General features: G+C 46.2%; 1 protein-coding gene across 3 annotated transcripts in view; it reads left to right on the top strand.

The window, feature by feature from the left end:
* Positions 1 to 16,511, top strand: part of VEGFB (vascular endothelial growth factor B) — a 582,522-nt gene that overhangs the window by 145,484 nt on the left and 420,527 nt on the right. The gene's annotated exons all lie outside the window — the stretch shown is intronic.

Below are 16,511 nucleotides of genomic sequence, written 5' to 3' on the forward strand. Positions count from 1 at the left end.
TCAGAAGAGTGGTCAGGAAAGCAGAAAGTCATAACAGATAATAAACAATGCCTACTCTTGGGTGTGAGCTCCGTGATCATCAACACCCTGGAACTAGTCTGACATATAACAGAATGGTAACACAAGTCCCTAATCTTGGGTGTGAGGTCCGTGATCATCAACACCCTGGAACTAGTCTGAAGTATAACAGAATGGTAACACAGATTCTGACAAAAAGGTCTGAGTGCTTCCACGTAGTGATCGCAACGGCAGACAACCAGTGAATGACCAGCACCCAGTATATATAGCACAGAGCTCTCCAGCGCCTCCCCTAAGTGCTGGACCAATGGGAACTGGCCGAATCGTCAGCTAACCGGCCTGGTCAACTGACTCCCTTCTGGCTGTCATAAAAGTTCTGCCTCTCAGCGCTCGCGCGTCCTTCTGGACCTGTGTGGACCATCAGTCCCAGCCACACCAGACATGTGTTGTGTACCACCCGCCGCGCTGGACGCGGAACCAGCCGCACTGCTATCAGGGTTTCTCCGCGTTCAGCCATACTAGCAGATGTAGGCCTACGCGTGCAAACCGCCGCGTTAGACGCGGAATCAGCCGCCTTGTTCTGAGCACACGTGGCCACTTTTCCGCGTTTTCTCACAGTACCCCCCCTGAGGAGTGGACTCCGGACAGCTCCTACCCGGTTTCTCAGGATGTAGGGCGTGGAACTCTCTCTTTAATTCATCCGCATGCATGCGACAATCAGGTACCCATGTTCTTTCCTCAATGCCATAACCCTTCCAGTGAACCAAATACTGTACTGAGTTCTGTACAATATGTACAGGGGGAGGAGGAGTGGAATCTACATGCACTGCTGGCTTAAGCAGGGATATATGGAACGATCTCACACCACGCATGCTGGCAGGAAGATCAATGGCATAAGTAACATTGTTGATTTTCCTGGTTACTGGGAAAGGACCCACAAATCTGGGTCCTAGCTTGGGTGAAGGCTGTTTTAGAGCCAAATGACGAGTGGACACCCAGACCAAGTCTCCTGGCCGGAACTTCCACTCTATGGAAAGTTTCTTGTCAGCTTGTCCTTTCTGACTCTGAAAAGCCTTCTCTAGATTCTTTTTCACAATTCCCCAAATGTTTTTAAATGACTTTTGCCAAGCCTCCAAAGCTGGAAATGAAGTAGAAGCTACTGGCAATGGGGAGAACCTAGGCAACCTTCCTGTTACCACCTGGAATGGAGAGAATCCAGAAGAAGAGCTTTTAAACTTATTGTGTGCAAATTCTGCAAACGGCAAGAACTTGACCCAATCAGTCTGTGCATCCGCAACATAACACCTTAGAAACTGTTCCAGAGATTGATTAATTCTCTCGGTCTGACCATTGGTCTGTGGGTGGTAGCCCGACGAAAACGAAAGTTCCATGCCCAACTGATGACAAAATGCCCTCCAAAATTTAGAAACAAATTGGACTCCTCGATCTGACACTATATTTTCCGGAATGCCATGTAGCCGGAAGATATGCAGGATGAAGAGATCGGCCAACTCCTGGGCCGAGGGGAGTCCTTTCAGGGGCACGAAATGGGCCATTTTACTGAATCTGTCGACTACCACCCAAATGACTGACATGCCCTCAGACTTCGGGAGTTCACCCACAAAATTCATGGACAAATGGGTCCATGGTTCACTCGGGGTGGGTAAAGGCTGCAATGTTCCCGCAGGTGCCTGACGGGAGGGTTTACTTCTTGCACACACTGCACATTCTCTCACATACTCCTTGCAGTCAGTTGCCAAAGAAGGCCACCATGCACACCTAGCAACAAGATCCTGTGTTCTGGTGGCACCAGGATGTCCAGCATTTTTGTGGGAGTGGAACATCTGCAATATCTGGAGGCGAAATGGCAACGGTACAAGCATGACCCCTTCAGGCTTTCCTTCAGGGACATCCTGCTGGAAGGGACTTAAAGTTTCAGTCCAGTTCCTCCAAGTCTCTGTGGCTGCCAACACCACTTTCTGTGGGAGAATAGTCTGTGGGTCTGAGGGCTGTGCTGTCTCTGGCTCAAAACATCTGGATAAAGCATCTGCTTTAATGTTTTTACTACCCGGGGTATACGTAATTATAAATCTGAATCTCGAAAAAACAGTGACCACCGAGCCTGTCGGGGACTCAATCTCTTAGCCCCCTCGATGTATTCCAAATTTTTGTGATCAGTGTAAACTGTAATCGTATGTTCTGCTCCTTCTAGCCAATGACGCCATTCTTCAAAGGCCAATTTAATGGCTAGGAGCTCCCTGTTGCCTATATCGTAGTTTTTCTCTGCGGGTGAAAATCTACGTGAGAAATAGGCACACGGGTGTAACCTTCCCTGCAACCCAGAATGCTGAGACAGCACAGCCCCTACCCCAACCTCTGAGGCATCTACCTCCACAATAAAGGGATAGGAGATGTCGACGTATCTCAAAATGGGTGCAGTACAAAACAATTCCTTCAGGGTGGAGAAAGCAGCAAGAGCTTCAGGGGACCAGTGGTAAGTATCTGCCCCTTTCTTTGTGAGGCTGGTGAGGGGTGCGATGACTGTGGAGTACCCCTTTATGAACCTTCTATAGTAGTTAGCGAACCCTAAGAATCTCTGGAGAGCCTTCAGTCCCACCGGCTGAGGCCACTCCAAAACAGCAGAGACTTTGGCAGGGTCCATAGAAAGGCCCGAGGTTGAAATTATGTACCCCAGAAAGGCGACAGATGTTACCTCAAAAATGCATTTCTCCAACTTGGCATATAACATGTTTTGTCTTAGCTTGCGCAACACAAACCTGACATGATCCCTATGCTCTGAGAGGTTGGCTGAGAAGATTAGTATATCATCCAAATATACCAGGACAAATTTGCCTAAAACCTCTCTGAACGCCTCATTAATGAGCTCCTGAAAGACGGCCGGGGCGTTACACAACCCGAAGGGCATCACCAGGTACGCATAATGCCCATCGGGTGTGTTAAAGGCCGTATTCCATTCATCGCCCTCTCTGATCCGCACCAGGGTTGTATGCACCCCGCAAATCCAACTTTGAGAAAATCTTAGCATTGGTGACCTGCGTAAACAAATCGTCTATCAAAGGCAATGGATAGCGATTTTTTACTGTGATTTTATTCAGGCCCCGATAATCAATGCACGGCCGAAGGCCTCCGTCTTTTTTCTTTACAAAAAAGAAACCTGCTCCAGCAGGTGACCGGGAACGGCGAATGAACCCTTTAGCTAAGTTTTCACGGATATATTCCTGCATGGCCAACTTTTCAGGCCCAGATAAATTGTAGAGATGACCTCTAGGGGGCATACAACCAGACCGGAGATCAATAGTACAATCGAAAGGGCGGTGTGGAGGAAGTTTATCGGCTGACTTAGGACAAAACACGTCTGCAAACTCAGAATACTGATGTGGCAATCCTTCCACGTGAATCTTGGTCTCACCCAAGGTTACCTTCGCTAAACAATGATGAAAACAATGGGAAGACCAGCTCGTTAGCTGACCAGTGGCCCAATTAATCTGAGGTGAGTGAAGTTGTAACCAAGGCATGCCAAGAATGATCGTGGAGGTTGTCATTCGTAACACAAAAAAATGCAAATTTTCTTTATACAACACCCCGATAGTGACTCCCACTTCTGGAGTCTGTGACAGAGGACTGTTACCCTGCAGAGGGGAATCATCTACTGCAGTAACCTGAATCTGTGGTTTTACCGGGGTGACCGGAATATCCAACTTTTTTGCAAATTCGTAATCCATAAAATTAGCCGCTGAGCCCAAATCAATGAAGGCTTCAGTGACTTCAGACCTATCTTCCCACGAAATAGTACAGGGAAGAAGCAAACGTTTATCATCTAGGGGTAAAAATTGCACGCCTAGGGTATTACCCCTGACTACACCTAGGCAGTAGCGTTTCCCGACTTCTTAGGGCAATTCTGCACTCTATAACCCCCTCTGCACAATAAAGACAGAGCTGCTCTGATATTCTGCGTTTCCGCTCCACTTGAGACAACTTTGACCGACCAATCTGCATTGGCTCCGGTAGGGGTGAAGCGGGTGGAGGTGGAGTCACTGGGGATGCAGTGTGGGACACCATTCTCACATGGTTTTTACCCCGGGTCTGTCTCTGATAGCGCAGCCGGCGATCTATCCTGATGGCCGATGAAATGGCCTCATCGATGGACTTAGGTTCAGGCTGACTTAACATAAGATCGGAGACCTCGTCTGACAACCCTGATAAAAAACAATCTAAAAGGGCAAATGTGTCCCACCTGGCCGATACTGACCATCTCCTAAATTCAGCAGCATAATCTTCAACCGGACTCTTGCCTTGACGTAAAAGTTTGAGCTTCTGCTCAGAAGTCGAGGCAATGTCCGGGTCATCGTAAATTATAGCCATAGCTTTAAAAAATTCCTCTACAGAGGTTAGGGCCTGGTGACCGATGGGAAGGCTATACGCCCAGGTCTGAGAATCGCCTGATAACAAAGTTTTAATAAAGGTAACTCTTTGGGCCATAGTTCCTGAAGAATTAGGTCTTAACTCAAAGTATGATAACACTCTACTTCTAAAATTTCTGAAGTCAGATCTGTGACCAGAAATTTTTTTTAGTTACAGGCATACGTATGTCTGTGCTAGGAGGAGATTGCACTTCATTCACAGCCGTCTGGAGGGTTTGTATAGATCCAGACAAAGCGTCAATTAACGTCTGGTGGCTGCCCAGCACTTGATTGATGTTTTCCACCGAAGTGGTAAGTGTGCCCAGACGGTGAGTGCGTCCATTTGCATTTTGGGTCTGCCGTTCTGTAACGATCGGTGTAACACAGAGAGGGTCTGATTATTGGTGATCTGCAGTATCACCAAAAATACAGATATATACTACAATCCTGTTATAATAATTATCTAGGCTTGCAGAATCATAGTTTAAGGGTTAGTAATTATTAGTAAACATGCATCAACCTTTCTTTACCAAGTGTTGTAGCAATTTCACCCAAGGAAGAGGGGACTCCGTCAATCCTCCGTAGGGAAAACACCTGGCGACACAATCCATCACATCTGTTGGTCTCAGCAAAAGTCCCGGAGTCCAGGCGTTTTCCCAACCCAATTATACTCTCTAAACCATAACACATGCAAGCGCATATTCGGTCGCAGTCGTAGGCACGTGATCACAGTACAAATCTATGATATCCGCTTTTGCGCAATACAACACAGCCGACGTGGACTCCTCGTGCTAACTGAATGTGAAAACCATGGCTTGCTTACTACGTGTAACGATCGGTGTAACACAGAGAGGGTCTGATTATTGGTGATCTGCAGTATCACCAAAAATACAGATATATAACTGATTATTGATGATCTGCAGCATCACCGATAATCAGATATATTACTAACCTCTGGACACCTGAGTGATATGAGTGTTTGGTGCAACAGTAATACTTTGAGGATAATACCTGGAGAACAGGTACAAAGGCAGCAAGGAATACTGCACTAGAGAACAAGAACCTATCAGTAGCCTGAGAATCTCCCGAAGGGAGGAGTCAGGCTGGGAGTAGGAAGGACCAGAGCGTAAGTGACACCAATAGGAGGATGTCACTGACTGATCTGTGAACTATCTCTTAACTGGGGAGATAGCTCTCGAGGTCGGGCAAGCCAGGTCGGCAACACACGGACAGATAAAGTACAAAGACAGGAGACTGATTCGGTAACCCTAAGGCACGCAGGGTTTGGCAACAGAGTATCAGATATAGCGAAGTACCGAATCAGTGATCAGAAGAGTGGTCAGGAAAGCAGAAAGTCATAACAGATAATAAACAATGCCTACTCTTGGGTGTGAGCTCCGTGATCATCAACACCCTGGAACTAGTCTGACATATAACAGAATGGTAACACAAGTCCCTAGTCTTGGATGTGAGGTCCGTGATCATCAACACCCTGGAACTAGTCTGAAGTATAACAGAATGGTAACACAAGTCCCTAGTCTTGGGTGTGAGGTCCGTGATCATCAACACCCTGGAACTATACTGAAGTATAACAGAATGGTAACACAGATTCTGACAAAAAGGTCTGAGTGCTTCCACGTAGTGATCGCAACGGCAGACAACCAATGAATTACCAGCACCCAGTATATATAGCACAGCGCTCTCCAGCGCCTCCCCTAAGTGCTGGACCAATGGGAACTGGCCGAATCGTCAGCTGACCGGCCTGGTCAGCTGACTCCCTTCTGGCTGTCATAAAAGTTCTGCCTCTCAGCGCGAGCACGTGTCCTTCTGGACCTGTGTGGACCATCAGTCCCAGCCACACCAGACATGTGTTGTGTACCACCCACCGCACTGGACGCGGAACCAGCCGCACCGCTATCAGGGCATGCGGCGGTTTCTCCGCGTTCAGCCATACTAGCAGATGTAGGCCTACACGTGCAAACCGCTGCGTTAGACGCGGAATCAGCCGCCTTGTTCTGAGCACACGTGGCGGCTTTTCCGCGTTTTCTCACACTACGCCTGCGTATCTCATGCACCATTATCCCACGACTGCCCGCTCAAACTGGCTGTAGCAGGATTCAGGAACGCATCAACAATCTTCACTGAACCCAAATAGCATCCAGGACATCTGGAATTGAACTCAGATAATACCCAGGTACTGAACTCCAGTATCCTGCAGCAAAGACATATGAGAGTGAACACTAAACATACATACATACGACATTCATGTCACTTGTGTATCTCATTCGGCCCCTTGATTAGTGTTCACGAACCATATGTTGCAAACCTAACCTTGGGCTGACGGCACAAGCGATAGGCCACATACAATAATAATCAGTACTTAATGTATAAGAGAGTTCAAGACCTTGGTTGCACCAGGAGAACATCCTAAAAGGACATCCCACCAATGGTGCAACATGGCAGCAATTGCCGAACCAACCTTAACCAGTTCATCAGAAACAGTAGTCGTAGAGATAAGATGCCATGCAAAGGTAGGGTTCAACAATTGAATGTGGCGATGAACCTCTTCGGAGCACCGCAAAATACTATGCAATTTAGTTAACTGGAAGTGCCGATTAGGCGATGAAGGCACCAATGGGGACCAATGTTGTTGCGCAGCAGCCTGTAATTTGGTTAAATTGCAGGCAAAATAATATTTTTTCATAAGGAGATGGAATCCCTCTTATCTTTACATAAAAGTTTTGTTATGCCAAGTTAGTATAAGTGCATTAAATAAACATCCAGCAAAAGCAATGTTATGTTTCCAATGACCTACGTATTAGTAATTATGCAAATATGCTATGCAGCTATTTCAACTAACATCACATAGGACAATAGTAAAACTGTCCATTTACAAGTAATTTACATATCTTTCCTTGCACAAAAAGAAAGATTGCGCATTCTGTTATTTTGATCCACATATGGATCACAAAATTCTACCTGCCAGTAATGTTGACCTCCAGAGGACCCCATCATCAAGGGTAGGAGAACATATTTGCATAAAAGAAAGGTCTTGGAAACATTATATATATATTACCAACATTTCTACACACATGGGGCTTGATTTACAAAACGGTGCTAACTTTAGCACTGGCCCTTAGCACGTCTAAACTCAGTTGAAATGTGAGAAGTAGTGATCGTACGCAAAGTACCGCGCGCAAAGTTTTGCGCGCGCACTGCACAGAGCGCAGGGCGCTCCGCGCAAAGTGCCAACTAAAGCCTATGGGACTTAGCGCGCGCATAGGACTTTTGCGCACGGTACTTAGCGCACGATCTGATTGAGAAAACTGGTGCTAACCTACTTAGCACCCTGGTTAGCGCGCCTTAAGACTTTAGACGTGCTAAGTAGGTTAGCACCTCTTAGTAAATCAAGCCCATGGTGTCATTACAGATCATCTTAGTAGGTTCCAAATGAAGCCAATATAGCACTTTTATTAAAGAAAGTTCTTCACACATGCTCCTGCCTGTCATCAGAGCAATTTGCATGTGGTCTTTATGTTGTACCTGATAAAATGATCTGAAAATACACAACGTCCTGTTTACAAATTGGACCATATTTATATCAAAACAAACATAGTGCAATATATCTGCAGTTAAGCAAACTGGATCCCAGATTGTAAGCATCCACCTGGCTTGCAAAGTTAGAGCTTCATTTATTTTATTACCAGCATTATGCAAGCAATTTGCTAAAGTCTCTATATCAAAACCATTAAGAGTCCCAGTTAGTGACTCATAACCTCCCAGTAAGGTGTCATACCAAGTTCATTTTATACGGCCCCTTGACAAATTTTAGCTTGTGGGAAAGTCACTTGTGCATGAACCACAGTCTTCTGGACATTTTGTCCAATGTTTTCAGAAGTAGATGAGAGTCTCTCTTGTGTCCAGAGTCAATGTTAGACATTAATGTTCACAAATACTTGTAGGGGAATGGACACATTAAAAATATCAGTAGCATTCTTACACATATTTAACCTCACTCAAGCTGAGATGCCAACTAGTGACACAGGTAGATATTAACCAGCTGAGCGGTCTGGACGAGCTCAGCTCGTCCAACACCGCCAGCGGCTGCCGCTCAGGCCCTGCTGGGCCGATTTGAATGAAATAAAAAGCAGCACACGCAGCCGGCACTTTGCCAGCCGCGTGTGCTGCCTGATCGCCGCCGCTCTGCTGCGATTCGCCACGAGCAGCGGCGAAAGAGGGTCCCCCCAGCCGCCTGAGCCCAGCGTAGCCGGAACAAAAAGTTCCGGCCAGCGCTAAGGGCTGGATCGGAGGCGGCTGACGTCAGGACGTCGGCTGACGTCGATGACGTCACTCCGCTCGTCGCTATGGCGACGATATAAGCAAAACAAGGAAGGCCGCTCATTGCGGCCTTCCTTGTTTATTCTGGGCGCCGGAGGCGATCGGAAGATCGCCTCCGGAGCGCCCTCTAGTGGGCTTTCATGCAGCCAACTTTCAGTTGGCTGCATGAAATAGTTTTTTTTTTATTTAAAAAAAACCCTCCCGCAGCCACCCTGGCGATTTAATCAGAACGCCAGGGTGGTTAAGATACCCCTCATCTCGATGCAGTGGAAAGAATGTTCCTACATCCTCACTCTTCTTATCACCCAATTGAAGTACACATGGGTAATGTGATCTTTTAGCAGGTCTAGGCGTCTGGTGGAACCAAAATATTTATCACCCCTTACTGAAGGGCTTCCCTCTCTTCAAATAAAGGAATTAGGGTCCCTTTACACTTAATCAGCTGCTGTTAACTATAACCAAAATAACAACTGATGTACAGTCCAGCGTCTGAGTCCCCCTATGGCCTCTTTCACACTATACACTGAAAAATGAAAGCCGTTTCACAATGCATTGACATTGGGGAAAAAAATTTAAATAAAAAACAAAACAAAACAACAACAACAAAACTGTATGCGTACTAATGCATACCAACTCATTAAGTATAAAAGGGCCCTCAGGAGAACCTGGGCTATACGACTCTTTGGCCTGTGTATACACAGTGTCCTCCCCTACAAACTTTGATCCATTCTAGGTTTTACCACCCGACCAGCTAGATTCTAGTATATATCTGTTATTTTCACAGTTTGTTTGTATCATTGTATCATTCTAAACTAGAATATGCATACATTCGAGCATCTTTAACAGAGGTATTCTTAAACATATAATACACTCTATATCAGTAAGGTCTCAAACCAAACTTCATACAATTCATTAGAAACAACTCAATTCACACTTCATCTTCAACACATTCTGCCACTTCCTGTCATTCAGCTAGTCGGTACAACATTCAACCCTAGAGAAATCAGACATTTCTCTGCCTGACAAACCAATCTCATTTAGTAACTAATGACCTTAACCCGTTTAAAATCAAGCTAGACCTTTCACTGCGCATGTGTGCGCCCGCCGCGCGCACGCACCCGCCGTGCGCGTGTCCTCATACACTGCCGCGCACACGCCCGCCGCTTCTGGCCCCGTCCTCCATCAGCTCTCCACAGTGTCTCTGCGTCCCTCCCTGCACATGCGCAGCGCAAAAAAAACCAAAAAACAAAACACTCTGACACAGGAACATAACAGACGCAGAGACACAGGCATATTATATAAAAAGGTTTTTCAGTCTAATTACGCAATATTTTCATGCTACATTGCCATAATAGACTTCACAATTTTATTTCTTTCACACAGTCTCATCTAATCTAGCTTTCAGCTCAACAGGTAAACAATTTCACTCCTGCACAATTATAGCTAGAAACCAAGGGAAAAGTTGCTGGCACAGATTTCACCGTGACATAATAATCACATTTAACCCTGTAACCAAAAGGCGAGCATTTGCAGGGATTTAGAAATTCTAGCAAAACCCAACACTCACAGTGCTACACCAAACAACACACACACACACACACACACACACACAAGAAAGTTGCGTTACTATTTCTCACCTCTTTAACCATTTATTTTATCAAACAAGATGCATATCCCATGAACTAAGAGTTAAAGGTCAATATTTTTTTTTCTACAGCATGTACCCCTGAATGAAAAATAATGCTTGCCAAGCGCCCCCAACTGAGGAGAGCAGCATCTCAAACACTCACTGGCTCGCACACATTCCTTAGGAGCACTCACCGCTCGTGCACAAATGCGTTTTTTTTAAACATTCCTCTATGCCTTCAATTAAACAAAACCAGACATATGAATACACAATTAATGAGGACTCAATATAACGGATTCACCATATAAAACATTCACTAGAAACAACAAAGGTAACCCACCTGTCTTGTATAGATTATATTACCATTTCAACTCTGCCAGTGCAGTCGGGTACTGTCACTTTAAGGAATTTGCTTTACAAGTTTAACCACAGCACTCCAAGTTTCTGTGGAGAATATACTCCGAAATCTATGCAACAAAGACACAGATTGTGTTAAAAAAAACTTAGTAGGAAGAGCTGAGATTCACGGTCAGGTCCCTTGTTTCCCATCCCTGTTTTATCATCAAGAGTATGGGGTTTTCCTTAAAAGGGACAAAAACAGCAGTAACAACCTGAAGAAAGCTCCCAGTTATTCCTAGTCTTTTCAAATCCAACAAAATACATCTGTGCTATGATCTTCCAAAAAAACAAAACAAGACAAAAAAAAAAAAAACACAAACAAAAAAAAATCAATGACTTCACTAAACCTGATATACTTATATTAAACCCAGTTAAATGCACACTGTCCTATTTCTTGTGCAATGATCAGTGGCAGAGTTTGGCTTCTTTTTTGTAACGATCGGTGTAACACAGAGAGGGTCTGATTACTGGTGATCTGCAGTATCACCGAGAATACAGATATATACCCGATTATTGATGATCTGCAGTATCACCGATAATCAGATATATCTCTAACCTCTGGACACCTGAGTAATAAGAGTGTTTGGTGCAACAGAAATACTTTGAGGACTGCACCTGAGGAGCAGGTGCCCAGCAGTAAGGAGTACTGCTCAGTAACACGTTCCTTCCGCAAGCCTGAGACTCTCCCGAGGGAGGGGTCAGGCTAGGAGTAGGAAGGACAGAGTGTGAGTGACACCAAGGAAGAGTGTCACCCCCAGGTCTGTGAGCTATCTCTTGACTGAGGAGATAGCTCTCGAGGTCGGGCAAGCCGAGTCGGCAACAGACAGACAGATCAGGGACAGAGACAGGAAACAGATGCAGAAACCTAAGACAAGCAGAGTTCGGCAACAGAGTATCAGATATAGCGAAGTACCTAATCAGAGATCAGAAGAGTAGTCAGGAAAGCAGAAGGTCATAACAAATAATCAACAATGCCTAGTCTGGGGTGTGAGCTCCTTGATCATCAACACCCAGGAACTGGTCTAGATAATAACACAGATAATATACAGTTTTCCCTAGACTGAGGTGTGAGGTCCTTGATCATCAACACCCAGGAACTGGTCTAGATAATAACACAGATAACATCACAGATACTGACAAGGTCTGAGTGCTACCACGTAGTGATCGCAACGCCAGACACCAGAGAAATGACCAGCACCCAGTATATATACACCAGCGCTCTCCAGCGCCTCCCCTAAGTGCTGGACCAATGAAACCTGATAGAATTGTCAGCTGATCGGCTAGATCAGCTGACACCCTTCTGACTGCCATAAAGACTCTGCCTCTCAGCGCGCGTGCGCGTCCTTCTGAACCTGTGTGGACTATCAGTCCCAGCCACACCAGACATGTGTTGTAATGCATCTGTTGGTTTGAACGCGGGGCCAGCCGCACCGCTGTCAGAGCATGCGGCGGTTTCCCCGCGTTCAGCCATACTGCTAGTGGTAAGCCCATGCGTGCAAACCGCCGCGTCGGACGCGGAATCCGCTGCCTTGTTCACTGGGCATGCGGCGGTCTCTCCGCGCTCCATCAGGCTAGTGGACGCAGGCCCATGCGCGCAAGCTGCCATGTTGAACGCGGAATCAGCCGCCTTACTCTGAATACTCGCGGCGGCTTTTCCACGTTTTCTCACGTTTTTATTTACAGAAGCTCCCTGCTCCACTGATAACAATCCAAAATGTGTCATCACAGGAGCCTCTTCCCCAGCTACTCCCTCCATTACATTTATTATTCCTGCTGCAGATTCTGTTACATGTTGGTATTTATCCTGCAGCTGCCTATGATGACACTTGTGCAACTATCACTCTGCCATCCTGCTCTAGTTCCTTTTTCCAACATGAATAACCTCAAGTAATGTAACAACATTGAGGGATTCTGATTCTTTTAACTTACACAATCTTTAGGGAAGCTTTCTGTAAGCTGTCAACTACATCCCACTATGTCGCCCGGGAGCGACATCATCACTCGCTTTAACGGGGACCCCTCTAGAATCTTACCTACATCTAGAGAGAACAACAACATCACCCACTTTAATGGGGACTCCTTCTATATAATAATACAAACATTTGTATAGTTCTTTTCTCCTGTCAGACTCAAAGCGCTCAAGAGCTGCAGCCACTGGGACGCACTCAAGAGGCCACCCTGCAGTGTTAGGGAGTCTTGCCTTGAACTCCTTACTGAATAGGTACTTGACCTAGCCAGGATTTGAACCCTGGTCTCCCATGTCAAAGGCAGAGCCCTTAACCAGTACTCTATCCAGCCACATCTAAGTACATTAACAACATTAAGGGGTTCAGCCCTAAGGCATTTGCATCACCTGACTTAACAGGGACTTCCTCTAGAGTTTTCACTACATCTAGGGGTTCAGAATCTCCTAATTTACTCCCCCATGACTTTGCAAGCCCACAGCACAAATTTGCTTCTGCCAAAATATTGTAGGGGCTCTCGTTCCAGCCGGGAACCCCTACTTCTTCTTTGGTTTTTTTGATCCTTTCTTTTAAACATCTTAAAACACTAAATTTTGAAATTGAGACAGACTGTGATATCACAAGATATACTACTCAGTTATAAATATCAACACTCTTCTATCACCTCAGGCAAATCTCATGAGGTGTAGCTCACAAGGCTATAGACCATAGTAAACTGTAGACCAGGGTTCCCGGGCCAATAACCAAGCCCCCACACCAATGGACACGCTCAGCCTACCCCGGGACAGAGCCTGAATCTACCTATCAATTTAAAAAAGAAAAAAATTGGCAATCTGCCAAGTGGGCGGGGTTTTACCCAGAGGTGCCCCTTGGCAAACTGCAAACTATTAACTAAACAATATTGAAATACCACAGTCAGTTCTCAAGATATTCAACTTTGAAACTTTTGGCAAAATGCCAACAGGTGCAAATAAGACTTAAAAGACTAACCATTACATCGCTGTTGGAATTTTTGCCATAACTATAACCATTACAGAGATATTCACATTTGAACCCTTTTCTGACTTTTCTTAAATTTTGAGCTCCCGGTGCACAAGGGAACCCCCAAGTGAAATATCAAGTCAATTCAAGAGGTTTAAAGTGATTTTTAAAAGAAAGGACTGCTCGCAGCGCCAATTTATGTTTTGCCTCACGGGAAGGGTTTTTAAATCCTCTAACTTCGCTCACCACCGTAGTGGGTAAAATGAATTGCAGCAAAACATGAGGAAAAGTTCAATAATAATATTTATTGAGCTACAATCCTGTTATAATAAGTATCTAGGCTTGCAGAATCATAGTTTAAGGGTTAGTAATTATTAGTAAACATGCATCAACCTTTCTTTACCAAGTGTTGTAGCAATTTCACCCAAGGAAGAGGGGACTCCATTAATCCTCCGTAGGGAAACCACCTGGCGACACAATCCATCACATCTGTTGGTCTCAGCAAAAGTCCCGGAGTCCAGGCGTTTTCCCAAGCCAATTATACTCCCTAAACCATAACACACGCAAGCGCATATTCGGTCGCTGTCGTAGGCGCGTGATCACAGTACAAATCTATGACATCCGCTTTTGCGCAATACAACACAGCCGATGTGGACTCCTTGTGCTAACTGAATGTGAAAACAATGGCTTACTTACTACGCCTGCGTATCTCATGCACCATTATCCCACGACTGCCCGCTCAAACTGGCTGTAGCAGGATTCAGGAATGCATCAACAATCTTCACTGAACCCAAATAGCATCCAGGACATCTGGAATTGAACACAGATAATACCCAGGTATTGAACTCCAGTATCCAGCAGCAAAGACATATGAGAGTGAACACTAAACATACATACATACGACATTCATGTCACTGGTGTATCTCACAGTCACACGGCATGCAGGCAGAGATGCTGTGTGTGGGGGCGGACTTAGTCTTGGGGCGGGCAGTGAATTACAAGATTGAGCACATGTGCCACATGTGTCAACTTTTTCAAATTCAAAGCCGAGATGAGATTGCTGCCATTGTCACACACCACATTGCAGCTCATTCCCCTTGAGCATGAACAGAAGGAAGAATTGTGGGATCAATTCTCAGCAGAAGCAGATGATTCCCCAACACCTGCGGCAGCACAGAGGGGGAAGGAGGAGAAGAAGGAAGTGTCTTGTGGGGAAGAGGAGTCAGATGATAAGGAACGTGTTGTTTTGGAAGAGGAGGATGAGGCGAAAGTACAACTGCAGCTGGTGTCGCAGGGGGCTTGGGCTACTCAACTTTCCTGTGGTATTGTTCGTGGCTGGGGGGAGGAGGAGGAGAACTTAGCTGACATCACTGAGGAGGAGCAAGATGAGATGGATAGTACGTCTGCATCCAACTTTGTGCAGATGGCGTCTTTCATGCTGTCCAGCCTGTTGAGGGACCCCCATATAAAAAAACTCCAGGGGAATGAGCTGTACTGGGTGGCCATGCTACTAGACTCTCGGTATAGACACAAAGTGGTGGACATGTTACCAACTCACCTGAAGGCACAAAGGATGCAGCACTTGCAGAACAAGCTGGCAACTATGCTTTACAATGCGTTTAAGGGTGATGTCACAGCACAATGCAATAAAGGTACCACTGCCAGTAATCCTTCTCCCATGTCCACGCAGGCAAGGACTGGACGCTCCAGCGATCTCATGGTGCTGTCAGACATGCAGAAATTCTTTAGTCCAACGCCTCGCCTTAGCCCTTCAGGATCCACCCTCCACCAATGAGTCCTGGACGCTGTTGGTGGTGACGGAGAAGGCAGACAAGCGGCCTGCGGGCAGAGGTGCTGTGTGGGGAGCGACTTAGTCTTGGGGCAGGCAGTCACACGGCATGCAGGCAGAGATGCTGTGTGTGGGGACGGACTTAGTCTTGGGGCGGGCAGTGAATTACAAGATTGAGAACATGTGCAACATGTGTCAACTTTTTCAAATTCAAAGCCGAGATGAGATTGCTGCCATTGTCACACACCACGTTGCAGCTCATTCCCCTTGAGTTTTTTATACAGGGGTCCCTCAACAGGCTGGACAGCATGAAAGACGCCATCTGCACAAAGTTGGATCCAGACGTACTATCCATATCCTTTTGCTCTTCCTCAATGATGTCAGGTAAGTGCTCCTCCTCCCCTAACCACGAACAATACCACGGGAATTTCGAGCAGCACAAGCCCCCTGTGACGCCTGCTGCGGTTGTTCTTCTGCCTCCTCCAAAGAAACACCTTCCTCATCATCCTTGATCCACCACTCTACGCACGGCACGCTCCAGGAAGTAAGCGTACGGGATCAAGTTGCTGATGGTGCCTTCACTGTGACTTATTAGGTTGGTCACCTCCTCAAATGGCCGCATGAGCCTGCATGCATTTCGCATCAGTGTCCAGTTGTTGAGCCAGAACATCCCCATGTCCCCAGATTGTGTCCTTCTACTGAAATTTTAGAGGTACTTGGTGACGGCTTTCTCCTGTTGTAGCAGGCGAGAGAACACAAGGAGGGTCGAATTCCAGTGAGTCGGCTATCGCAAATGAGGCGTCCCACCGGCAACTTCTCCGCTGAATCTCGCCAAAGTGTGCCATGGCCGTGTAGGACCGCCTGAAATGCCCACACAACTTCCTGGCCTGCTTCAGGATGTCCTCTAAGCCTGGGTACTTTGACACAAATCTTTGAATGACTAGATTCAGCACATGTGCCATGCAGGGTACATG

Source organism: Hyperolius riggenbachi, chromosome 11, assembly GCF_040937935.1.
Source record: "Hyperolius riggenbachi isolate aHypRig1 chromosome 11, aHypRig1.pri, whole genome shotgun sequence".
Lineage (NCBI taxonomy): Eukaryota > Metazoa > Chordata > Amphibia > Anura > Hyperoliidae > Hyperolius > Hyperolius riggenbachi.